This window comes from Dendrobium catenatum, unplaced genomic scaffold (genome assembly GCF_001605985.2).
Source record: "Dendrobium catenatum unplaced genomic scaffold, ASM160598v2 fragScaff_scaffold_249, whole genome shotgun sequence".
NCBI classification, from domain to species: domain Eukaryota; kingdom Viridiplantae; phylum Streptophyta; class Magnoliopsida; order Asparagales; family Orchidaceae; genus Dendrobium; species Dendrobium catenatum.
Window position 1 is genome coordinate 2,889,044 of NW_021318711.1, and position 8,153 is coordinate 2,897,196.

Genomic DNA, 8,153 nt, shown 5'->3' on the forward strand with positions numbered 1-8,153 from the left:
TATTTGAAAAATTTATTTATTCTTTTATTTAGATATAGCAAGAAGAATATTATATCATCTTAAAAAACGAACATAACATTCTTGAAGACATCCAAAAGCAAGAATGAGTTTTATAAAATTCATCATTTTTAAAATTGAATATAACAAACAGGACATTACATTATCTGAAAAGATAATAATAACATCCTATAAGTATATTTAAGATTAGAAATAAAGTTTTTTAAAGTCATCTGCATTCCCAAAGATTCTTCCCTTATTTTATATGAATAAAACAAGGTTTATTTTAGTATGGGGTTCTCAAATCCCTATAGAAGCAAGCCCCTATAATTAATTATATCCTAGGAGGGATACTCCTAAGAAAACTCTCGATTAAAAAAGGGATTTCATACTCTTTTGACTACAAAGTAGAAGACAAGAAAAAGAAGTAAAGAGTTTTCAAGGAGAAAGCTCAATGTTGAACATTTATTAGCGAGTCAAAGGAGGAAAAGTAGGAGATGCTGGGTTCTGAGAAACTCAGAGGCGACCTCAGTCTACCCTATGTTGGGCTTTACATTTTTAGAGAGAAATTTTATGTTTAAGTTGACATTTTATTAGAAATTTGGGATTATATTCCCGGAGGGCGAGGACTTAAGATCTAAAAAGAATCTGCCTCAGAACCTAAATCTAATTTGGGTACTATAACATAGTGACCCGAACATAACTAATGAAGTGCAAATCTGGACTTACCCCGGCCTGGATTGGGAAGCCAGCTAACCACCTAGGCGCTTTAAAACCATGTTTCAAGTCTCTTATGAAAGATAGGTAGGGACATTGCTTAAGTTTTAAGGAATTAGGGGCCGACATCTAAGACATTTCTTAATTAGCCCCTCAACTTATGTAGGGTTAGTTATGCCAAAAAATGCAATTAATATTGCAGACTCTTTTTAATTTGTATCTAATGCAATGCATGCTAATTGACTCGAATGCATAAAATGAATATGAAGCAATTTTAAGATTAGGATTAGAAAATAGGTTTTTCCCTAGAGATTGTACAACTTTCCCTTGACAGAACTGCACCCTCATAGGTCAAGTGGTCTGCCGGAACCCACAGGCGGGGAGGTGCCTAACAAGGAAGAGAAAGTAATAATATGCTTATGCTGACTCTCGGCGGTCCCGAGCTTACTTCTTAGATCGTTAGAGTTACTATGTGAGCCTAAAATTTTTATTAGAGTTACAAGTAAAAGAATTTTATTCGTACCCTTACTAAGAAAAGCACTCCGATTCGTATCCAGGCTAAAATAAAACACGACATGCAAGGGCCCTAAAAAAAGCTGCTGCACAAACAATATAAACAATCAAATTTAATAATCCAAAATATAATATCTAATGTCCAATGCCCAATGTCCATATAATTACACCCAGAATTTGCAGAAAAGTAAAGTGGCCGGGCACCACTGATAACAAACCAGATTCTAATCATAAGAATAACGCAAGTGATTTTAAACTGGGATATATTTTTTCTTGTATCTTTATTTCTTCGTCTTCTTTCTTCCGTCTTCTCATTTTTGCTTTTCTTCTTCTACGAGCTTCTTGGATCCGCCGGGCCTGAATATTCAAATGAAAAGAAACTCATCCCTAAAAGGAATATTTTCTTTTCTATTCGGATACTAAAATCATCATAATTTGACTTTTTAAATAAAAGAGAATAATCCTTTAAGGTATATTCTAATTTGTTTGGATTCTAAATTGGATGTAATATCCCACTTTCAAAATTACTTTCACATTTTTCAAATACATTTACATTACATTACATTTCGCAGAAAGAAAAAGAAGATCTAGACAACCTGTAGGGTTATCCTAAGCAAAATCATCCCAAGCAGTTATATATTCGCATTTAAATTAAATCAATTAGTTATATTTGGCCACACTCTTTTTTATTTGGGGGCTAAGCAGCTGAAGCACATGTAGCATTTATATGATTATTAATTAATTAGCCCCCTTTACTGCCCTACACGAGTGTGGCCACCTGCAAAAAATTTTGTTAACAACCATATCGCTCCTAACCTATGAGTAATCTAATCGTCAATCAAATCATATCACAGAGTGCAGTAAAAATAAATAAACAAACACACCAACAGTTTTACATCCAACATGCAATAAAAGCCGAGAAAGCCTGTCACAATGCAGTAAGAAAATAAATACCGGCCTAACCTAAAGCTAGAGTCGGTTGTCCTAGCAAACAAATCTAAGTGTGTGTAGTAAGTTATGAGGTTTTGATATGTCCTAGGTTAATTATTGGCTAAAGTTTTCTAATTGATTAAATTTTAATTTGAAAATATTCATTAATTCTAAGGTGAGGTGTCACTAAATTTTCTATGTTATATGTTTCTATCCTATAGTATACATGCATCCTAAGTCTAGGTTTTCTAAGACTCGATCTTTAATTATTGTCCTTAAGTGTCACTAGTATTGTACATGGTAAGAAAATTTTGTTATCACTAACCCTTAGGACTTTGCGTGCGTATAAAAGAGTTTAAGGATCTAAGAGTAAATAAAAGTAAACCTAATAAAATTAAAGTTACTATAAGGACCTAAAGGAAGGGTTCGCACAAACCACATCAAGGGGCCCCTAAAGGTTTTCTAAGTTTAGAATACTCACAGTCACCAAGGGCTACGACCCGATGGTTCCGCCCGTAGCACCTCTACCCGGCTGGATAGAGACGACTGACGCCATTAGCTCCTTGTCCTTTTGTTCCCTCTACCGATACCGTTCCTCACAGTTTATGTCAATAAAGAAAAGAAAATAGAGATTAGAAAGCACATTTAATAATTAATAATAAAATAATTGAAATTTAATGAAAATAAAGACGTACCTTTTTTTTGGGCTTGAACACTGGCTTTGTTGACTTTGCTTTTGAACATTTCGATTCTCTACTTCTTTCAACACAAGTCTTATCTCTCAAATTATATATACTTTTCTATTATCACACACTTTTGCTTCTTAACAATCTAACTTTTAATTTTCACTCTTACAAACACTTTGTTCTTCAACATAAACTCTTCCACACTCACCCATATCTTAATTTCACAATCCAACCTTTCTCTTCACTTATCCCACTATTCACATTGTTTTCCAAAAACTCACACAAACACCTTTCTCACACAATTTTCACCTTTTTCAAATTGAACATTTTTCATTCTCCAACAATCTAGCATTAATTTACCATTTAAAGATCACAAACTAAACTTTTCATTTAAATAATTCACTTTTCATTTTTTCAAAATAACAAAATTCACTTGTCAAACTACACTTATACTTCTTTCAAACCAAACACTTTACTTTTCACATACACATTTGAGAATGAAAATCAAACTTCTTCCTTTCATGCAATAAACAAAAAAACTCCTCAAAGTTGAAACCTAACACTTTCTACTAAAATGCAATAATAAGAAAATGGATTTGATTGCGGATTTATTTTTTCTAAATTTCAGGAAAATATTCCAACTACTTAACATAGAACAACATTATCTTTAATAAAGACAAAGCTAATATTTGAAATATAAAGTGTTCCAACAGTTTTCAATATGATTATCTACATGGCTGCCATATAAAATCAAACAAATGTAGAAAATTTAAGATTCAAAAAAGTACATAAGTATCTCTTTATTAACGATGATTCTTCAAAGTTAGATGTAAGCAACAGTACTATTCTCAATGTTCATGGTGCAGATTTTCAAAAATTCATCACATAGGAATTTCTTTTCATATTAAGTGTAATCCATCTTAGCATCCAAGTTTCATAAAAGAAGAACCAATATCAGTGGAGAATAAACTTCCATATTTATTTCGACATAATTTCCTCTAAAATCATATTTAAAAGAAATTCATTCCAAAAGAACATTCAAACCAAAAATTCATCACGTAGAAAAATTTGTTTTGCAACAAATGCAACATATATTTATGATTCCTATAAATTTTTACATCAGGAAACAAAATCTTCTTCAAATAAAGGTTCCTCTTAATCTATCACATAAAACTAAACAAGAAACTAGAAGGAGATGGAAAGATTAGGGAAGAGGGGTAAGAAGCAGTATACCTAAACTCACTTAAGGCAAGAGTGTTCGGATCAGCCTCCTTGAAGCGGGACGAATGGGAATTCGCAAACTGGTAAGAGGCGAAGCTAGGGGAGTTCAGTTTCTAGGCTTCTCACGACCAAGGAGGTGACGGGCTGTGGCTTGGGGTTGTGCGAATGACAGGGAGGAGATCGGGCAGTTTGGGTCTTCACGCTAGAGAGAAGAGATGGAGAGGGAGTTCGGGATTGTAGAGAGAAATGAATGGGAGCCTGGGTAATTTCTTTCTGTGCGTGTGAGTGAGAGGGGAGAGGGAGTTCGGGAATGAGAGCACCGTGCGAATGGGAAGATGCAAACTGGGAGGAGGCCTTCGTGCTATGTGTGCGAATTAGAGAGTGGGGGAGGCTTGGGCATTTTCGAACTACAGAGAGAACCGGTTCTGCGAATGGCTGGGAGAAGGAGATTATGTGAACTGCATAGAGCGACAAGGGCTTGAAGGTTTCGTGAGTTGTCAACTATAGAGAAGATCGTGGGTGGGTATTCAGCTCTGTGCGAATAGGAGAGGGGCGGTTTCGTCCGAAATAAGAGGGAGAGAATGAGATCGTGGGAGTTGGTTTGAACCGCTCAATCAATTTCAAAACTATTTCTTAGTTCAAAATTAATGGTTAGGATTAAAGAAAGATTTAAGGGTTGATTCGATTTGATCAAAAAATTAAATTAGACTTTTATTAGAAAGAATTTGGTGTTTGATTGGTGAATTGATTTGAGCCCAATGATGTATTAATTTGATTGAAAATAAATTAGATTGAGTCGATCAACATCAACGAATCATAAATCGAGCTTGATTTGAGTTCATTTGGAGTTGAATTAAAATTGGATTGAATTGATTTTGATTTGAGTTGAATGATATGTCTGAGTCGATGCTATGTCATTAGGTGTCCACCTAAAGGAAATCATGCGGGTGACGTCTATTCTAGGCTACGAAGGCCTAGGTGCTAGAGTTGAATCTTGGGAAATTGACCTCGAATAATGAGGTCAACAAGGTGTGGTGATGTGGACCCACTATCCCGATGCGAATTTTTTCCTCATGTCAATTTTATTATGATAGTTGTGCTCCCAGTTCATTCATATGAGTTGAATGTGATATGAGATATCAAAATCATTGAATTGTATCCTTTAGATATGTGAGATACTAGGTCCATACCAACCTATATCAGTCAGGAATGGTAATGTTGATCTACTATCTGTATATAGATTTCACTCATACATTAATTTTGATGTGATTGTGCTCCCTAGTTCATTCATATGAGTTGAATATGGTCTAGGATATCAAAACTATTGACTTAGATCCTTTAGAGATGCGATATTGGGTCCATACCAACCTATGCTAGTCAGTAATGGTAATGTTGATCCACTATTTGTATATAGATTTCATTCATACATTAATGTTGATATGATTGTGCTCCCCAATTCATTTATATCAGGTGAATGTGGCCTGGGTTGTCATAGCTAATGCTTCACTTCTATATAAGATCCTATATAATTTCTCTCTCCCTAATTTTATTCATGTGACAAATATGGTCTGGGTTATCCAAGCCATTCATATCTCCCTCTTTTTATGTTACAATCATAGAGGATATCTTCATACTAGGAGTAACTCATACATATGATAAATATTCTCTCTACCATGTGTTCTCTTTGACAGTAAGGGGTATGCCTAGTTTATGATTGTGAGCATATTATATATATATGAAAAAATATGATGATAAAAAAGAGGGAAGCTTTCAGTCGAGCAAAACTGGTTGCCATTATCAAAGGTGGAACCCGACTTTACTCTTCAAGAGCTCAAGTTCCCCAAACTTCTCTTTTCCTCTCCTTCATAGTATCTTAGTGATTTCTTCAGGGATGAGCCTATACTTATTTTGTCATTATTCTTTATGATTGTGGTACATCTTGTCATGGATGTTAACAACACTTGTTTATGGGCTTGTATTTTTAATGCTTAAAGATCAGTCCCTTTCTGCTCACTTTTAGCAACTTACTTTCTCATTCATTCCCCACTCTCAGCTGCTAGAGTAGTTCTATGGATGTGGTGGTGTTACTTTCACTTCCCACAGGGTCCCACCAGTTGTTATCGGTGTTATCATTGTGGACTTTTGATGATTATTGATCCTACTTGTAGTTACTATCCTCGATGGAGAGTACGTCCCCTCACTACCTCGAGTTGTTTCCTAATGATGATGTAGTACACTTAGTCTTAGTTGTTAGCATCACTATTTTGAGAGCTTTGATTTTTCAATAGAAGATCAGCTCCCTTTCTTCTCTTAGCAACCCACTCTCTCATCAGTGCCCTACTCTTAGTTGTAGAGTAGTTCTATGGATGCATTGGTGTTACTTGCACTTCCCACAGAGCCCTACCAGTTAGGGTGGGTGTTACCACTGTGATCTTTTGATGGTTATCAATTTTATTCGTAGTTATTATCCTTAATGGCGAGTGTGTCCCCCCGCTATCTTAAGTTGTTTCCCTTGTTGTGATGTAGTACATCTTATCTCGGATGTTAGCATCACTTCTTTGAGAGCTTTGATTTTCTAGCTAATGATCAGCTCCATAGTTTCTTTTAGTGACCTACCCTCCCATTCATGACCTACTCTTAGTTGCTAGAGTAGTCTTATGGATGTGTTTAAGTCGCTTTCACTTCCTCGTTTGTGATGTAATACTTCTTATCTCAGATGTTAGTATCACTTCCTTGAGAGCTTAGATTTTTTAGCAGAAGATCAGATCCCTAGTTTCTTTTCGCGACATATCCCCCCATTAATGCCTTACTCGTAGCTGTTAGAGTAGTCCTATGGATGCGCTGAGGTCACTTTTACTACCTACAAGGTCCCACTAGTTTATGTGGGTGTTACCGTTGCAAGCTTCCGATGATTATTGATTTTATTTGAAGTTACTATCCTCGATGGCGAGTGTGTCCTCTCGCTACCTCGAGTTGTTTCCCTAACGGTAATGTAGTACATCTAGTTTCAAGTGTTAATATCACTACTTTAAGAGTTTTAATTTTCTAGTATAAGATCAGCTCCCTAGCCTCTTTTGATAATATTTCCCCCCATTCATGCCCTACTCTTAGCTACTAGAGTACTCCTATGGATGCGTTGAGGTCTCTTCCACAACCCACAGGGTCCCACTAATTTATTTGGGTGTTACCGCTGTTAGCTTTCGATGATTATTGATTTTATTCAAAGTTACTATCCTCGGTGGCTAGTGTGTCTCTTCGCTACCTCGAGTTGTTTCCCTAGCGGTGATGTAGTACATCTGGCCTCAAGTGTTAACATCACTGCTTTGAGAGTTTTAATTTTTTAGCAGAAGATCAGCTCCCTAGACTTTCTTGGTAACCTATCCTCCCATTTATACCCTACTCTCAGCTTCCAAAGTAGTCCTATGGATGCGTTGAGGTCTTCTTCACTTCCCATAGGGTGCCACTAGTTTGTGTGGGTGTTATCGCTGTGAGCTTCCGATGATTGTTAATCCTATTCATTATTATTATCCTCAATGGCGAGTGTGTCTCCTCGCTAGATCGAGTTATTTTCTCGTTTGTGAGTTAGTACATCATGTCTCATATGTTAATATCACTTTTTTATGAGCTTTGATTTTCTAGCAAAAGATCAGCTCTCTACTCTCTTTTGCCACATACTTGCCCATTGGGACTCGACTCTTGGTTGTAGAGAGGTCCCTTGGATGTGTTGATATTTTTTTCACTTCTTATAGGGTCTCCATCAGTTAGTATGGGTGCACCACTTTGATTTTTTGCTGGTTATTTCTCCTCGATATAGTTTTGTTCTTCGTAGCGAGTGTGTCCCCTCACTGCTTTAGTTATTACTCACTCAGAATAAGATCATCCCTCTCACTCTGTTGATGGCGTATCTCTTTCTGTTGTCCCTCGATGCATTAGTCTGATGCATCCCCATTTTCATGTGATGTTAGTGTTTCCTAAGAAATTCTGTCGGCATTTTGGATACTTGTGGCTACGATGATTTGTCCTCTACCACATGCTAACCAAAATGCTAGCTCGGGATTTCTTAGATAATTATTTTCTTGGGATTCTCCC